The 19,602-nt window shown below is 41.9% G+C and overlaps 1 protein-coding gene and 1 long non-coding RNA gene across 2 annotated transcripts in view; one reads left to right on the top strand and one right to left on the bottom strand.

Annotated features, from left to right (window-relative positions):
• The window catches only part of LOC147032417 (uncharacterized), a 19,879-nt gene extending 19,669 nt beyond the window's left edge, over nucleotides 1–210 (bottom strand). The window contains exon 1 of the mRNA XM_085870029.1: nucleotides 71–210. The gene's annotated coding sequence lies outside the window, so the exon portion shown is untranslated. The remainder of the gene's footprint in view (nucleotides 1–70) is intronic.
• The window catches only part of LOC147032416 (uncharacterized), a 37,614-nt gene that overhangs the window by 350 nt on the left and 17,662 nt on the right, over nucleotides 1–19,602 (top strand). Inside the window, exon 2 of the long non-coding RNA XR_015055159.1 lies at nucleotides 9,615–9,768. This is a non-coding gene — a long non-coding RNA (uncharacterized LOC147032416). The remainder of the gene's footprint in view (nucleotides 1–9,614; nucleotides 9,769–19,602) is intronic.

The following is a 19,602-nucleotide window of genomic DNA, read 5'->3' as shown; positions in this document are numbered from 1 at the left end:
CGCAGACAGATCAGGTGGGGGGGGGGGCGAGACCAGAGAGGAGACGGTAGAAGACGGAAAGATCACCGACCTGCTTGCGGTGAGAGAGTGAGAGGCCCAAAGACTCAGCCGCATCGCGAGAGATGCCAATGATCCGAAATGCCTTGGTTTCCACAGCGTAAAGCCGAGAAAGGTGGGAGGCAGGAGCACCAGCCCAGAGGCGAGAGCAGTACTCCATCAGGCTGTGGATGAAAGATTCTTCAAATACATCAAATTGTCTTTCAAACATAATTTTTTAGCATTTCAATGAAAGAGTGGCAATTTTAAAATGGTTAACCATAATTGTTGTGTTCCTAGATGCAAATTCACAATGGATAAATATATATATATATATATATATATATATATATATATATATATATATATATATATACACACACACACACACACACACACACACACACACACACACACACACACACACACACACACACACACACACACACACACACACACACACACACACACATACTTCTCCTTTTAGCAATAGATGCAAAAATCCAGTATATTTTCTCTTGTGGCTCCAGAATCAAACAAACAAAATATATATATATATATATATATATATATATATATATATATATATATATATATATATATATATATATATATATATGGAAGCCCTCACAGCTCCCCATACCCCACTCCCCAACATGATTAGTAGTAAATATAATTTTGAAAGGTGATTTTGAGTTCACCCTGCACATTCACAAGGCAGAGATATGACCTTTCCATCGTTGTTCAGAAGCACCCAAGTCAGATACAGTGTTTCCCTCCAACTCTTTTGTTGTGCAGAGGCACACCCCAACTTTCTCTCCGGAAATTTTCCAAGTCTTTCCGGCTTCTTTTAGAAGCTCTGGGATCCATCTTAGCGAACAAAGCCTGTTGTGCACACACTATATAAGTTCACACGCCCCAAAGATCGCTATTTCTCGGGGTTTCTGCGCACGCGTGCCGAGCATTCTGGGGCATATTACATCATTTTGAAAGTTCCGTATTGGTGAATGATTTAAATACAATTTGAGTGAGCAAAACAATTCAGTTTTAGTCGACAGTCACAGTCTGGGGGTTGTCAAAAACATTTTGACCCTAAATTATTGACGAATCAGCTTGAGCTGGAAATGCGCAAAAATAATTTGTTTTTAACAAGACAACTCGAGATGCCCCAATTGCAGTTGGCCAGAGAGTGCTGCTACGCAATCGCAGCTAAAAGGGGTGCCACAAAATCAAGGGCATATGGGAGCTGGAAGTATCTAAGGTGGTTGAACAACGTGACCATGATACGGCTGTATTCGCAGTGGAACCTGTTGACCTCTGAGGGCCATGCCATTTAGTTATTCAGACAGATATGAGAACATCTGATGTTCCCAGGAGGCGAGATAGCAAACGTCACAAACCTTGGGAAAATGCTCCTGGAAACTGCCATGAATCTGATATTGATTCAGGTAGCAATGCCCCCAAATGACAGTGATCCACAGTTTTCCTGCATAGCTTCTACAATACCTTCGGACAGGGTTGAAGAGATTCAGGCGCAGGGATTAGAAGAACCATGAAACTCTAATAGGTCAAATATTAAGAGAGAATCCACGGTGCCCAGTCAGCCTAATCAGGATCAAGTCAATACAGAATCAGCTTTACCAAAAAGCTTCACAAGAGAAGCAGCAGGACATCATTCATATCCATTCAGGGAGCCTCGTACTGCTTTTTTGTTGTTGTTCTCTACAAGAGCGAGGCTCATGTAAGAGCAAGGTTAAATTGGCAGTGGCGTAGTAGGGTAACAATTGGGCACAACCAGAAAGGGAATAAACAAACTGGAAAGGAAAAGAGAGAGAAGCGGAGGAAAAACTGACATCAGCAAATATAAGAGGTGCATTAGGAAAGGTTAATGGGGGCAATAAAGATCATGGTTCAGGATGGTGGATGACATGAGGTGGCAGTGCGCTGCCTGTTTAAAGCTCTGAAGGGAAGAGTGAGAAAGTGTGACCTTTGGGAGGTGGTTACATAGACAGACGAAGCGAGGAATAAAGGAGTTGATGTGTGCGGTCAGCTTGGATTTTGGAAGTTTAACCAGGAGAGGGTTACTGGAAGAACTTATGTAGTGCATCTTGGGGTTGCTGGGGAGGGTTGGAGGACTGAGAAAGCATAGGGAGCAATATCAGATAAGAGGCAGGAGGAAACAGACCACCAACCTGCTTGCAATATGAAAGCAAGATAATTTGAGCTTCGGCCTCATCTCAGGAGATCCAAATGATGTTGAGAGCTTTAGATTCGACAGAATCCCAGAAAGACAGATCGATGTAATGCTGGGATGACAGTCCATAGGGGAGAGCAGTACTCCAGCAAGTTATGGACAAAGGCCTTATAGACGGTGATTGGCTCAGTTTTTCCAATGAAAAACTATGATTGATGGAGGATGCCCAATCTGTGGCCAGCTTCATGATGTTGCTGGCCCAGGAGAAGATGGTGAGGCCGAGAAATTCAAGAGACAGAGCTCTTCCTGTGGTTGACCATGGAAATAGACAGTTGGGTTAGTTTGACAATTCTTCCAGGATGACAAGGTCAGGCAGGACAGTGAGATTTTCCAGGATTGAAGGTCAGGTTCCATTTATTAATTAGATCAACATCTAATTAATTCTGGATCAGCAGAGAGTGATGCAGCTGCAGTCTGTCGAGCAGTGGGATGGGGTAACTGTTGACACAATGTTGAGTCATTGGCAAAAAGGAAGAGAGGGCAACCATCGGAAATTTGTCGAACTTTGCCATTCAGCCGAGTACAGCACTGACAGTGTCTTTGGTGAACAGCATTGCACGAAATGGATGCTCGTTTCCAGGATGATGACATGGTTGTAATTCTACAGATTAATTGTATATATTCATGGTGTTGGCTTCATGGTTATGGTGGTGGGCTTTGGATCCTTGAGTCCGGAGGTCAAATCCCACTTGGCTGTATAATTAATACCAGGTGGGGTTGACTCAGCCTGTCATCCTTCTGAGGTAAAAACAAAATGAGTACCAGCTCGCTGGGATGATCGAGCCATTTCAGTATCCTGTGTTGGAATGGTGACCCATCCAGGATTGTGCCCAACAGCCCAGGAGACTGTTTCGGCAGAGTATGGTCCCAATGGATTTGGATTTTGGATTGTATCTGCTTCTTATACATGGAATCATTTAAATTGTATCATGTTATTCATAATATTGTTGACGACGAATATGTCCAACAGGGAAGATTATCGGATGGTAAACTTCATGTCAGATATAGCTTCATGTCAGTGGCCTGGCTGCATGAAGCACATACAGTATGTATATCCACCATTTCGGGATGGAGTCACCACATGACACTACATGGCAGCCCGACCTGACCCTGGTCCAGTTTGAGATGTATAGGAACACCAGACGAAACATCCTTATCCTATCTGAGCTCTAATTTGGACAAAGCCCAACCACCTCCCCCACCCCATGTTGGCTATGCACGAGACAAATTCACTCTCAACATTGATTAATACAAGAAATGCTCCTAAACCTCCTTGAGGACGATGAGTTCCTACACCCTACTTTACTTCTGTCACTGACCCATTTCTCCCCTCAATCCCACCCTACTTTAGATGCTCCTCTGCCCACTCAATGCTTCTACAATGATATTTAATCATCTATACTCTTCTCCTGGTTCACAAAAAACTTCCACAGGATTCATAACACCCTTAGAAAAGTGTTCCTGTATGTTTAACTTCATATTAAGAAAGAGAAAATAGAAGAAGCATCAAAATCTGACACATAACGGTGTTAAGGAGGGATTTTAAACCTGTTTGCGAACTGCTTCTGCGTTTGTTTCAAAGGTGGGAAAAAAAGAGGAATGAAACAGTGAATAAAATTTTGACATTCCAAAAATAAAGAGGCCAGAACCTCCCAGCTGAGGCTCTGGAAAGGAATCTGAAGGGGGAGGACTGATCAACTCAGAAAACGAGACCAATCAACTCTAATCACAGCCGGATCGATCTTTGTTTGAAGTAATGCATAGGATTGACATTCAAACACAATGTGAACACTTATCCAACCAAGATATTGTAGTTTTGTATTTTTAATTAATTTTCTGAAATTTGTAGATTTTTGTTTTTCACTTGGAAGTTGTGGGTTACGGTGTGTAACTAAAGGTGGGGAAAGTCTGATTTAATGCAATTTAATTCCAGGCTACAAGGCAAAAAAAGGTGAAAATTTTGACAGGGGATGTAAACTTTCTACAGGCACTGTACATACAATACCAAGGTAGCTTCATTAGAAAAGACAATGAAGCAAAGAAAGACATCAAGGCAAGACTCTGCAAAGCTCATAATGCATTCGCTTGACTTCATCCCATCTGGAAGACTAAGCAGTACAGCCTGAAGACAAACATAAGACTCTACAACGTCAATTTCAAGTCTGTTCTTCCAAATGACTCCGAGTGCTGGCGAGTAATCAAGTCAGACCTGAGTAAGGTAGGGTCCTTCCACAATGGATGCCTTCTGAAAATCTGTCGCATCTTCTGGCCCAATAAGATATCCAATGAAGACTTGCATGAAAGAATTGCCTGCCACAGCATTGCTCTTGAAATCAAGTGCCGCCACCCCTGATGGCGTGGCCATGTACATCCCCAAGCTTGCTTTGACATGGACACTATCAGGAAAGAGGAAACCATGCAAGCAAAAAACAACTTGACGTAAGACGTAAGGTAGCTGAGTTTGATGAAATGCGTCTATCATGGCGTGAGGAACAGAATGAAGCAAAGGATAGAGATAAAATGTGAGAGCTCGTAGTAGCCTTACGTCCCACCAGGACGAAAAGGATACATGAACCAGTCACAATTATCCCAAGAAAGGCTGGTGAAAAAAATTACATTCAGATCGAGCCTTCATGCCTGAGCAGATGTCCTGCCTGCAGTGTGCATAATTTGCAAGAAGGTTGACCGCTACATGAGAGTGTCTCATAAGATAAGAAAAGACACCTTAATGTAAGCTGAAACATTGACAGCAGGTTCATGAATTCGTCAATAATAATTCTTCCCACAGCATGACATTGTCAAACCTCCTGAATGAGTGAAAAGGGTAAATGGAAATTATTTTATGCCTTCTTGGATGACTTTTCAGGAAAACTACTGGGAGCTGCCACACTGAAACACCATGAAAGCATTCGGATGTATATGAGATAAAAGACCATTTCGCCCTTGAAGTGAGATATCATAAACTTTGCTACAAGGAATATTGCAGATTCCAATTGGATAAACGGAAACCAAGAACTGCACCTGAGAGGTAAAAATTATCACATTGAATGCAACAGTATGTCGATGTCCAAGATTAAGGATAGGCATGATCTGATATTCTATTTATGTAATTTGCCATGCCCAAGACCAAGGACACTGCAACAATGGCTTAAAAAAAATGGCAGGACTGAGCCAATCAGACAAGTGTAGGTTCTGCAAGGTAGAAACAGAAAGCACGAGTCACCTCCTATTGGGATGTAAAGAAACTCATGTCAGAACAGCTGTACACACAAAGTCACAACAAGGTATGCAGAATAATCCACTGGAACATCTGCAGAAATTTCAATATCCCAGTTCCATGAAACTCATGAAAACACGAAGCAAAATCAATCATTGAAAACGAGGGCGGAGGACATAATGCTCACATATGACCGAATGATCCCGAGTGTGAACATTGAAAACAGCACTGCAACCGGACATAGTACCTAAATACAAAAAGCAACAGAAGGCATTGCTAATTGAGGTTTCAGTACCCACTTATTTTCGACGAAACAATGCAGCAATCAAGAAAATGGCCTAACAGCAAGACCTTAAGAATGAAGTGAAGAGATCCTAGAAGCTGAAGAGCACAGAAATTGTACCAGTGATAATTGGAGTGACAGGAATGATAAAGAAGAACCTCACAAATATCCGACAAACCATCCCGAGGAACATTACCACAAACGAACTACAGTTGGAGGCTGTCTGAGGCTCAGTGACAATCCTGAAAAGAGCCTTCGGAAAAAAACACTTAGAACAACGTAACTTCACAACATAGGGTTAGGAGATGAATCACGAACCTTCACAGAAACAAAGGTGGATACTTCGGGTCCTGGGAGGGCTCTGTTCCACCTTATGAAACCCGAATTATGGAGAAAACAATCAACAGCACCCACACACATGGCATGAAAGGCTTGAGGCAGGCGCACTCACCATTGAGCTGCCCAGTCTGCATTTGAATGTTGGGTCAGCTATGAACTGTCATCTTAAACTGTCAAGGCTGAATGCCTAAACTTGGTGTTTGCATCTATATCTTGCGTCTGAAACCCATTGCTTTCTGTACCCACCTTACGCAGTTGCACCCAACTGTCCCTGGACTCCGTGTGCTTTTCTTCTGCAAAAGTGGAGATCTTTCTGTCAAACCTCGACTCAGATTCTGCAATGGGTGGAGACGGCATCAGCCCATGTGTCCTAAAAACCTGCTCCTCTGCTCTTGCGCACCCTCTCTCTGTTCTGGTCACCCTCTCATTTGCTAAAGGTCATCTGCTGTCTGCTTGAAAATCAGCAAACATAACCACCCCGCATAAAAAGGTGCAAAAACATCCCTGCAACTGCAGACCAATCAGCCTTCTCCCAATCATCAGCAAGGTTATGGAATCCATCATCACTTTAGACATTAAATCCTACCTCTTCTCCAATGGCTTGATTTCCGATCATCAATTTGGTTTCAGACCAGGTCACTCTACCCTGGATTATGCTGCTTCTGCTCTCCCAACAATGGATGGAGGTCCTCAATGCCAGACAGGAAATCCGAGCCATCTCCCGAGACATATCGCGTGCTTTCAACACGGTCTGGTACCCTGCCCTGCTCACCAAACTCTCTTCCTATGGTATCCAAGGCCATCTCCACTCATGGATCACAGACTTCCTCTCCTGTCGCAGCCTACGTGCGGCCCTAAATGGAGTTCTTTCATCCCCTCTTCCTGTCCAGGCTGGAGTTCCTCAAGGCAGCGTTCTGGGCCCTGTTCATTGGCTGGTTTTCATCAATAATCTCTCCGACTCTCTGGAAAATCCTCTTTATCTCTTTGGTGATGACTCCACCCTCTGCCGTACCATCTGTCATCCCTCAGACCAGCAAGGAGCAGTTTCATCGCTCTCTGCAGATCTGGGTAAAATCACAAACTGGGCCATCACGTGGAACATGTCTTTCAATCCTGACGAATCTCACACTCTCACTATGTCTCTCAGAAAGGACCGTTTAGAAAAAAACCCCCATCTACTTTCTCGACAATCCACCGGAAGAAGTCCTTTCATTCAAGCTTCCGGGTCTCACTATCTGCCATGATCTTTCCTGGGAAAACCACATTTCCACCCTCGCCGCCAAAGCCAGTCACCGACTGGGAATCATCCGACATGCAAAGTCCTTCCTCGGCCCACCTGAGCCCCTGACCACATGCAAAGCTTTTGTCCACAGCCTGATAGAGTGCTCTCCCCGCTGGGCTGGTACTCCTGCCTCTCACCTTTCTTGGCTCCACGATGTGGAAACCAAGGCATTTCGGGTTATTTGTATCTCCTGTGATGAGGCTGAGTCTTTGGGCCTCTCACTCTCTCACCGCAGGCAGGTCGGTGATCTTTCCGTCTCCTAACATCTCCTCTCCGGTCTCGCCCCCCCCCCTCATATTTCCGCAAGCCACTCAACGTCTGCCAGCAACCCCCTTCTGGTAAAACTACCAAAATCACGAATCACTGCTCACCTTCACTCTTTCATTCCTCTTTTTCCCCACCTTTGGAATAAACTCCCTCACTCTGTTCAATCCCATTCTTCCCTCCAGGCCTTCAAAACAGCCATTCACCACCTCCTCATATCTTCCCCCATCAAAACCCACGATCTTTTCTTCCCCCGTTAATCCACCCAAGCCCACCTCCTTGAAATTCCCTGCTTTCCTTCCTGAAAGTCCCTGTAATGTCCATCTTTTATACCATGTGTTCCCTGCCCCATCCCTCTCCCTTCCATAGATCTCCAAATGTCTCTGTTCCCCAGTGTTTTGACCTTCCCTCTCCCACCCCTCTTGTCTCATGCCACCCTTACTGTGCATTGTGTTAGCTCTCATATGAGCCTCGACAATGTATTCAAAAAAAGTCCTGGTGTATCACAGGCAGGCCGAGGCCCCTCCTAATATCATCGTCACCATCATCTTATTCGTTTTACGACCTTTTCCCACTATCTTAAGAGGTTGCTCGAATTATTTTCCTGATAGGAAGCCGTGAACTAAATCAGACAATAATCAAATTCTCCATCCCTGTGATTGAAGGCATTAAAATTCGAGTTATAAGGACCAGGGGATCTGTTTCAGCTCTTGGGTTTTCATTTCATGCAATAACGTTTTCTATGCCAGTGCAAATATTTCGCCACTAAACGTATTTGAAGGTTGTAACAAGTGCAGTGTAATAAGCAATTTGAAATGAAATGAGAGTAAAATTTCTTTCTCCTTCTGACCTTACTTTATTTGAATGGAATAATGAAAATATGAAAAGTTTAGGAATGGCCATTTTCACGATGCGCAGGCGGTACCAGAGTCCTGTGCGATGTATTACTTGCAAGTCAGTCGTGAGGAACTTATCAAAATATTAATATTTAGGATTTGAAATATGCATCTGCATAACCTCAGGCTTTTCCACAACCCCACTACTTTGATCTACCGTTGAACAATTTCCCTTCTCTTTATACCCCCCTTTCATTTCCCCTTCACCTTCCACACATTCGACTTAGCTCTCATACGAGCCTCGTCAAGGTATACAAACAAAACAAAAAAAAATTCAACCCTGGTCGTCCAACTCACCTAAAGACATTCACCTTGTGAGACACTGGCACATATCACAAGTCATGCATGGCACATCCCTCACCAGTTGTGAAAATTCACCAAATTTGCATGATTTGCATTACCATGAATATCAATAACAAACACATTATAAATAGTCAGTGGACAGCTCGTTGCTCAGTTTTGGGACGTCCCATCGCAACCCAGATGTAGGACTTAATTGCATTCCAATGAGAAATGATAATCAGTTGGAAGAGAGTGGGCCCTTCACTCAAGGCGATGTCACATAGTCCTCATTCTCACGTACCATACTCCGATACACAATGGCAGTGCTGCGGCAGCTGTTTCTTAGCCAGGGTTATACTGGGTGGTTCACCATTGCGTTCCCAGCAGCAGTTGAGGCAGGAATCTGGAATTTGTTCAGGGTTCCGGCAATCGCTGGACTACTTCTCGCAAAGGACACCGTGGGATTACAACAGACGGGATGGCACATATCTCTCTCTCTCTCTCTCTCTCTCTCTCTCTCTCTCTCTCTCCCTCTCTCTCTCTCTCTCTCTCTCTCTCTCTCTCTCTCTCTCTCTCTCTCTCTCTCTCCCTCTCTCTCTCTCTCTCTCTCTCTCTCTCTCTCTCTCGCTCTCTCTCTCTCTCTTACACACACACACACATTGCTGGAATTATAGATAGATAAAGCTGTGTCTGTGGGTGGGTGGTTGTGTTATAAGCCACGCTCATTCTACAGGCCACACCTACCCCCCTCTCTCCCCCAGCATCACAAGCACTGCCCATTAACCAGCCAGGCAACGCCTTTCCCTCCAGCTGCCCTGAAATTGCCGCCATATTTTTCGCTCTGCATAGCTGAGATTGCTCAACGGCCTCTGATGAACATTTGAAGACTGAACACCGTGCCTTCTATCATTAAATGTAGGTACCATTTTGATGAAACAGAAGGACATTTTGATTCCAAGTCAAACAGGGAAATGCATGTTTTGTTTGCAGCGATCACAACAGCGGTCGAATATACTCCGCCCAATGAAGGTATGTTCTCGTCATACAGAGGAAAGAAAATCGTAGTCTTTGATTAAAGAAAAAAAAACTTGGTTTTCGTCTGACTTTTCAAAGCTTATAAACAAACTGATGGACGTGTAATTCACATGTTATGTGAAGTAAATACACATGAACATCAGCTTGGTCATGAAATACCTGTGTCCGTAATTAATTAATCGGGAGGCCACCAGGGAAATTCCTGAAAGACATTTACTTTGTACACATACACTTTAAAGTTGTACGAAATGTACACGTCCACTTTCATACACTCAACATCACCTCTGAGTTCATGTACGTTTTAAAACTGAACAAGGTATGTTTTCATAACAACGAAAATACTAATGATTAATATTTAAAATATTTAATTATATCACTGTCCTTTTGTCGGTGTTTTGTGTGGACAGTATGCTGTCAAGATGTCCAGGGATGTGTTCAGTTACCAAGCAGCCAGCTAGCGCTTGCCAAGCCAGCCACTCCTTATCAACGGTTTCTAATGGAGTGCTTGCTTGACTGTTTAAGCCACTTGGTCAGCACTCTACTAGAAACCTGGTGACTGAATGCAAGCAATTACACTTGGTAACTAATGGAGGGAGGGGAAGGGGTGGGGTGAGAGGAAGGACTCGGTGTTGCCCGGCAACGCTGGGTACTCCTACTTGTTGCTATATATTTTAAGGTTGGCATTGTGATTGTTTGATTTTATACGTTCACATAGTGTCTTCAGTCCATGCCTTTCATGCTGACCATTGTGGAATGCTCCTGTATGTGCAGGACATAGGATGAGCTGAATGAGTATATGTTTGAATGACATGGGCCAGCGATCTCATGCACCATTTCTCCCAAGTTTGTTGTACCGTGCAGCAGGACATATCTCGTTACTGCTGTTTGGCTTCCACTGCACCAGGGACTGGATACAACCTTGCAATTACTTGCTTGCATCTGCCGGGGCCTAAGTGGGCTCCACTGTGATGCGTGCTATTGCAATTCTCCTTGATGCACATCTCATGTTGCTCACCCACACTAAGACAGAGATTCTCCTTGCTTCTGTAAAGAGAACAATGCAGGGACTTCAAAAAAACATCACGGCAAGGTCAAAAATGCATGAGAAACGGTTCCCTCTGTGCCTCTTAATTGTTGTCTGTTGTATTGAATGTTTAAGGATGATGTGTTGTTTATAATTAGGAGAAGCTGAATGGTATTATAAGAAATTGGTGATCTGACTGTGGATGGAGAGTAAACTGCTCGGCGTATTCCTCACGGTATGATGCAATGAAATGTCCTGGGGTCCGAGCAAAAGAACACAGACTTCTGGTTCTGCGTGACACTTGGGATTAGTGATATGAAAGTGGAATCAGGTTTGATGGTATTAAAATTTCAGGGTCTTGAACATAATTTGAACCAAAGTGATATCTGAATGAGATTTGAATTGTGTCGCCTCTAAATTGAGTTTGCTTGTCAATTCAAATCTATTGCTTGTACATGGCCAGTGTCTGGATCATACACTCAAGGGAATTGGGTGATGAGGAGGTGGTATTGGAGTTAATACCAATAGCGGGAGAAGAATAAGTTCGTATTCAACATGTGGTGCTGAGGGAGTTGGAGTAATAATGTCTTGTACTGTGGACGTGGATCACCTGTTGCGACAAATAATGCACAAAATTGATATTCAGAATGCTGAGATGAAGGATTTTAATGCTAAAATTGATTTTCAGAATTCTGGCGTGTAGGGTTTTGGTGCAAAAATTGACATTCCCAAAAGAGAAATGAGCATCTTTATGCAAAAATGAATCTTCATAAGAGGAGTACAGATGCCAGCCTTGGCCTCAGTGGTGTAATGGTTAAAGCGTCCTCTCTGAGTCTGGGAGGTTGGTGGTTCCAGCCCCAGCTGAATCATACCAAAGACTTTAAAAAATGGTACATGCTACTTCCTTGTTTGATATTCAGCATTTATAAAAAATATATATATATATATATATATATATATATATATATATATATATATATATATATATATATATATATCTTGTTGCTTGTCATATTATATAGGCTTGAGAATCACTCTAAAAAAGCACAAAAATCGGAGTTGGATCATACGAATGTGAAGGAGGAATGTGAATAGCAATGGGTAGGTAGTATATAAATATGACCGTTTTTACAGCCATTTTTCCCTGCTGTGCAGGGGTTTGGCTTTTTCTTGAGGCAATGTTTTATGGCCGGATGCCCTTCCTGACGCCAACCCTGGTCGCCTCTTACGACACACAGGGATATGGTACACCTATTCTAACCGGGGCATACACCGGGACCAGTACACTGGCACTCATTTCGCCGACCTCGGAAGGATGACAGGCTGAGCCTGGTGTTAATTCAGCAGCCAACGGGGCTTGAACTCAGGACCCTGGGATCCCAAGCCGCCACCCTAACCACTAAAATGGGTAGGTAGTGTTGTGCAGTAAAGTAAGGGAGGAAGAGTGAGAAGACTATGAATATAGAGATTAAGGAGCTTAAACACAAGAGAAGAATACAGCAAGTGGAGGAAAAAAGTAAAAAAAATGCAGAATAATCTGATGAAGAGGTAGATGTGGCAAATATTGAATAGGAGTTCTGAACTGTAACATGTATTGACTGTGAGGACAGCCATTGACAGTATAGTAGCCAAAGAATTCTGTAAATAGCTGCGGTCGAAAAAAAGTTGGTGAAACTTTTTCACATCGATTTAATTATTTGTCCAAGTTTCCCTCTATTTTGTCACTCATCCCTGCTGTTGCTGTGTGTGTTCCCTCTCTGTCTGCTGTTCATTTTTATTCTGATGCATCCTGATCCATTCTGTGTTCTAGCTCCTCCACAAGCCTTTACTTTGTATTTTTTTTTGTTTTAAAGATCAGTTGGTCGTCTGGTCATCACTGAGCTCCCTGTTGCTCGGTTTGATCTCCGGCAGATTGACTTAAACTAAATTTTGAATGCATTGTCATGAGCATTGCATTATTGAGCATGTCATCCTTCAGAGAAGATGTTAAGCTAACTGTCCAATTTACAGTCTGAAAAACCATATAACATGTCTATTTATTCATTTATTTATTTATTGCAAGAGTAGGTCTTCAGCCCAATACGGTGACCAGATATCCATCACCTATAGATTAAATGGGCTACGGATGTTAAGTATAATGGTATGTAGATGATAAGGCTAGGTAGGAAAAGTAAATTAATGAAATATACTGTACATATTTTAAGTTTACCAAAATATGTGAGTTCAGGAAATAAAAATAGCTATGATTTTGGGAAAAATTTGATCAAGTTAAATAAATACATGTGTAATGAAATGTGGATGAGCCACAGTCATGAATTAACAAATAATCTCTTCCTTTGTCTAACCGTCCTTCTTCAGCAAATATGATACTATGTTCAACAGCAACAAGGTCAATGAGTAAGAAGATAAGAATAGATGAGACGAGCAGAGAAGTGAAGCCTCAACAAGGCTGTTTGCTATTCCAGGAGCAGTGTGAAGGAGTAATGAAATAACTGTTGTGGTGACCTCCAGAAAGAGCTGGAGGTCAGCATGAGTAAATATTCATGTGCTGATATTTATTTTCACATGATTAACATAATGTACTATTGCTCAACTATTCGAGGCTGCAGGTTTGATTTATGAACATGAACAACCCCACTTATGGCAACATTGTTAAGTGCAGAAACTGGACCAAATCATGAAGTATTGGCAGATAACTCACAGTTACCATGGAGAAACCTTTTACATAACACTGGTCCATCATCTCACACATTATGAGTACAAAGAGCGCAGACAATGTTCAACCTGCAGTCATGATCCCTTTTTAGTACTTCTGAGAAACCTATAAATTAGCTTGTGTGGAACATTAAAGTATAGTACTCGAATAGAATGATCAAACTTCCACCAAGGATTTTAAAAGTTGCTGTTAAATTGGGCCAAATCCGTCGGCATTCAACTGTTATTTACGAGTAAGTTTCTGTCTTGATACCTATCGGTTTGGGACTATTTGATCACCACCGGTCTGCAAGGTGTTTGCTTTTTTTTAATGGTTAACCTCCCTTGTTATCTCTTATATCACAGGGTTAACCTCTTTATTCATGGTCTCTGACACAAACGAACGGGCCTCAAATAAAATGCATTGAATACGACGAGTACAGTATTTGTGCATCCACAAAGTAAAATAATTCATGAGTGGTCGCCATCCATCAGCACGTGAATAAATGTAGGACTATGTAATGAATATAAACATGTTTCTAGAAATATGTGCAAAAAATGTGCGGAGATCATAAACTGAGAAGGGGGCTTCTCGATGGAAACTCCATGGAAACAGGTGGGGTGGGGCCTTTTGGCTTTCACTGAATCTTCTGTCACTTTAAGAAGGGCAAAGCCATAGTTTTATGCTTGGAATGAGGTGACTTAAATTCATTCCAGCCTCTGTGTCCCTGAAGACTGATACATCTCCTCCAGCGAACATTGTCCAATATCAAATACACCTGTCTGTGTGACTGTGGTGGCTCTATGTCTGCAGCTTTGGAAGATTATTATTGCATTCCCTTCTGTTTAAGGTGAAATATTACTGTCATGCTAGCCAAGCATTGAATGATGAAAAAGATTTGTCTGAGGTTATAAAGAAGAGTGAATCAGGTTGTTGCTGTTTTATGGTGGAGCGGGGGGTATGGGGAGTGTTCGGGGGTGTAGGTTTTGACCGGTTTATGTCCCCATGTGAAACTCTGACTCATTATATAGGAAACTCAGGTTCAAATCTCATATACCAAATGTACTTGTCCATTGTTTACCAATTCCCTTATAATTCCTGTAAAAGTGCACTGATTTTCCAACTACTTTATTTGTCCTGCATGTCATTCATTTGCAAGATGTGTTCCACTTGTCCACGAGACCAAGGCCTGCGAAGCTTTACATACCCCCTTCGCAGTTTATGATCTCTGCACACTTTTTGCACATATTTCTAGAAACATGTTTATATTCCATTAGAGTCTTACAGTTTCCATTACACAGTACAAGCCATACATTAATGTAAAAATAAAAGAGTGGAGGTAATTTGGAGAGTTGGTGGTGTTGTATTGTGGAGGGCAAATCAAGGAATTAATTACAATGAAATGAGAATGAAAGAAGTAATATGAGAGGTTTGTGTAAGGAAATGGCCTTGAAAATGGGGAATAGAAGAGATGAGGAAAAAGAAAGTGGAAAAAAGTGGAAACTTGATAAAGTGAGATAATATAACAAGTACACGAAAAAAAATTATGCTGTAGAAAATGTTCAGACTTCGTGCTGAAACAGTGCATGTGGCAAGTGGAGGAGGGATCCTGTAATCCTACGGCTCATTGGTCAGATTGAAGCCAATTCAGGATTGAGCGAGGACATGAAACGGCCACGCTCGGTTCAAATTGCAGTCTCTGCTCATTTTCCTTCACATTTTGTATTATTGGCTGTCAGTGCTTCTTTCTTGAGTGACAGCAAATAAAAAAAACTAGGGTGTAAAGCAATTCAATGAACAACAGAGTAGTGTATTTTGAAATACTTCCAAGTACCTTCATGAAACCATAATAATATAGCAGCATTTGATGTGACAGTTGGTCACAAGTCAGAGTATCTCTTTATGGTTGTTGAAACCATTAAATACAAGTAAACTGCAAAGATTCTAACAAACTTTGCTTCCCCCAGGTAAATGGTTTATTCCCTTTCCAACCAAGTAAATGGTTGATTACCTTTCCAACGGTGCCACTTGCATTATTGCACAACAGCAGAAACTCTTTAGAATAAAGCATTGTGGATCATGGGAGAAACTGGGCTCCTTTAATTTATCGATATGGAGGCAAAATCCCATCATGGAAAAACTGGGCTCCTTTTATATGTGGATAAGGAGGCAAAATCCCATTATGGAGAAACTGGGCTCCTTTTATATGTGGATAAGGAGGTTAAATCCCATCATGGAGAAACTGGGCTCCTTTTATATGTGGATAAGGAGGTAAAATCCCATCATGGAGAAACTGGGCTCCTTTTATATGTGGATAAGGAGGTAAAATCCCATTATGGAGAAACTGGGCTCCTTTTATATGTGGATAAGGAGGTAAAATCCCATTATGGAGAAACTGGGCTCCTTTTATATGTGGATAAGGAGGTAAAATTCCATTATGGAGAAACTGGGCTCCTTTTATATGTGGATAAGGAGGTAAAATCCCATCATGGAGAAACTGAGCTCCTTTTATATGTGGATAAGGAGGTAAAATCCCATTATGGAGAAACTGGGCTCCTTTTATATGTGGATAAGGAGGTTAAATCCCATCATGGAGAAACTGGGCTCCTTTTATATGTGGATAAGGAGGTAAAATCCCATCATGGAGAAACTGGGCTCCTTTTATATGTGGATAAGGAGGGAAAATCCCATCATGGAGAAACTGGGCTCCTTTTATATGTGGATAAGGAGGTTAAATCCCATCATGGAGAAACTGGACTCCTTTTATATGTGGATAAGGAGGTTAAATCCCACCATGGAGAAACTGGGCTCCTTTTATATGTGGATAAGGAGGTTAAATCCCATCATGGAGAAACTGGACTCCTTTTATATGTGGATAAGGAGGTTAAATCCCATCATGGAGAAACTGGGCTCCTTTTGTATCTGGATAAGGAGGCAAAATCCCATCATGGAGAAACTGGGCTCCTTTTATATGTGGATAAGGAGGTAAAATCCCATTATGGAGAAACTGGGCTCCTTTTATATGTGGATAAGGAGGCAAAATCCCATCATGGAGAAACTGGGCTCCTTTTATATGTGGATAAGGAGGTAAAATCCCATTATGAAGAAACTGGGCTCCTTTTATATGTGGATAAGGAGGTTAAATCCCATCATGGAGAAACTGGCCTCCGTTTATATGTGGATAAGGAGGTAAAATCCCATCATGGAGAAACTGGGCTCCTTTTATATGTGGATAAGGAGGTTAAATCCCATCATGGAGAAACTGGGCTCCTTTTATATGTGAATAAGGAGGAAAAATTCCATCATGGAGAAACTGGGCTCCTTTTATATGTGGATAAGGAGGCAAAATCCCATCATGGAAAAACTGGGCTCCTTTTATATGTGGATATGGAGGTAAAATCCCATCATGGAGAAACTGGGCTCCTTTAAAGGTCCCATGACACTCAAAAGTTTCTGGTGATTTATATATTAACTTGATCTTCCTTGTGAAGAAATCACCCATGTTTCTTTTTTAAAATCAACAATGGGATAATTAGACCAATATTTCGAACACTTGTAGTGCTTTTCACAACTTGCTGTGCCCCGCCCCTCAAAAAAGTTGAGTTCAGCGAGCCGCAGGTCACGTGACCGTTGACGTCATCTCCAGAACGCGACTCGCTCAGAGTGGATTGATTAGACGTCGCGCGCCGTATAAAATACGTACAAATGCATTGTGCACATTTGTTTGCTATCTCACTGATCGTCTTAATTCCTGTGATTGTTTCGCGGAAGTTTCCTCACACACAGAGACAAGAAATTCTGCTTCTGAGCCTTGTATGCACAACAATCACGAGGCAGTTATTTATCCTTTACTACCTTGTCGAAGTCGTGTACAAATACAATACATGTATGCACAATAAAGGGCTATACCATGTCCACAAAATATAAAATGTGACTGTTTAACCTTTCCATTAAAAAAGAAACTTACACGGACATACAAGTAAAATACCAAAGATTAATATTGCATCATTTCAAGGCGCAAGGAGATAATTTTAGAATCAAACAATGTGAAAAACCTGCACCCACATTTTGCAGCTAATTGAATTGTTTGTTGAAACCAGCCTGCTGGGATAGGTACGATTCCACATACATGCAAGCCAGGTATAGCTGCACTCGACATACATGGGTTTATTCTAAAGTGAAGGTACTGCTTCCATTGGCTTGCTATTCATTAACAATTAGCCAAAATGCTGTAATAAATGAACAGGGAAAAATATGTTGGCACAAGTATGAAAGACAAATTTATCTGTCCTATTACACGGCCTCATAGCCTCGAGACTCTTACGCATTGACTTATACATTGTGTGCATGCTAATACAAGTTACTTGTCAACTCGAGAGTCGAGACTAGTCAGATAAATCCGTCGTCTGTCCGACTAGTCCGATAAATCTGACGTGCTGTAGCTTTCTTTTGTTATTCTCTTTTGTTCATTGTTTTCTACTGGTGCTACATGACGACAGTAGGAATAAAATAAATAAAAATGCAACAGAACGTCAGATTTATCGGATTACTCTCAACAATTGTGTCGCAAGGTGTGTTCTGCACACAAGTTTTCATCGTATCCGGACAGCGAGATTGCTTCGTTTTATGCGCGGAGAGATACGGCCGATGACATGCGCTGGCCTTGCTTGCGATTCATTCGCTGCGGAGCAACATGTCCGCTCCGCTGCGCTGGTCACATCACCTCACTAAAATATTTCTGATATTGAGCAGTATGCAAGTAGAATTTACATTATTGAATTACGAATAGGATTTTGTCTAACCAGTTGTTATTGCCAAGTCTTCCTTCGATGTCCTCCCGATCATCATGAACTCCGGGAATTTCATCACCATTTTCCTCTGCTTGTCCTGCTTCGGGCTCGAACTGGTAAGGCTGTATTCCACTTCCAACTGCCTGAACTTCACCTCCTGTGACTACGTTATCCGACAATCACGATGAAAAACTCCTATAGGACATATATATATATATATATATATATATATATATATATATATATATATATATATATATATATATATATTTATTTATTTATTTATGCAATTTCAGTACTTTTGAGTGTCATGGGACCTTTAAAATTTTGACAAGGAGGTAAAATCCAATGTATTATATAAAGAAGTCAGACATAGTCAGCATGATAGGCAAGGACTGCGGACACAAATAATGCACATATACAATCTATACGAGTAAATGTGTGTGTGTGTGTGTGTGTGTGTGTGTGTGTGTGTGTGTGTGTGTGTGTGTGTGTGTGTGTGTGTGTGTGTGTGTGTGTGTGTGTGTATGTGTGTGTGTGTGTGTGTGTGTGTGTCAGTATGTCTCCTCCATAACTCCAAAACCATAAAACAGAGCAGCCTGAAACTTTGCATACAAACTAAGAAAACTCCAAGGAAGTGCAAGAGTGAAAACTGGGTGTTTGGGTAAATTAAAACACCCCTTTTGAAGATAATTAACGGCATTATTTCATTATATCCTTTATCAGGCACATCCTCGGTCACCGCTCTTTCTGGAGTATTCAGGCATATCCTGAGTTACTTCGCTGGGGTCTGAAGCCACCATGTTTTTGGCCTGCTCAACCATGCCTTAACTTCGTACAGGCCACAACGATTTCTTAACGACAAAGTTTTTTTTTTCACTTTCCCCACTCACATCATCGAATGCCTTGATCATACCGATGAATCGCTGGATATATTGCAATGCATGTAAACGTCTGGAGACACCAGCATTCGTGGCTTTATGTCATTTCCACACATTCTATAACCTCGAGAATCTCTTAAACTAAGCCGAATTACAAAATTTAGGTTCCAGAATTGAACTTAGCATCAGTACCGACTGCTAAAAAAAAGTGTTAATTTGTCCAATTCAGACAAAGTTTGGACATAGCAATCCCTTGCCAACCATTTAATTGAGTAAAGCTTGAGTGCTTAAGCCACTTGCCGAGCGCCCTACGGTGGACAGCGG

This window comes from Eptatretus burgeri, chromosome 2, assembly GCF_056783735.1.
Source record: "Eptatretus burgeri isolate ZD-2024b chromosome 2, Ebu_testis_v1, whole genome shotgun sequence".
In the NCBI taxonomy this organism is placed as follows: Eukaryota; Metazoa; Chordata; class Myxini; order Myxiniformes; family Myxinidae; genus Eptatretus; species Eptatretus burgeri.
This window is presented reverse-complemented; position numbering and strand designations above follow the sequence as displayed.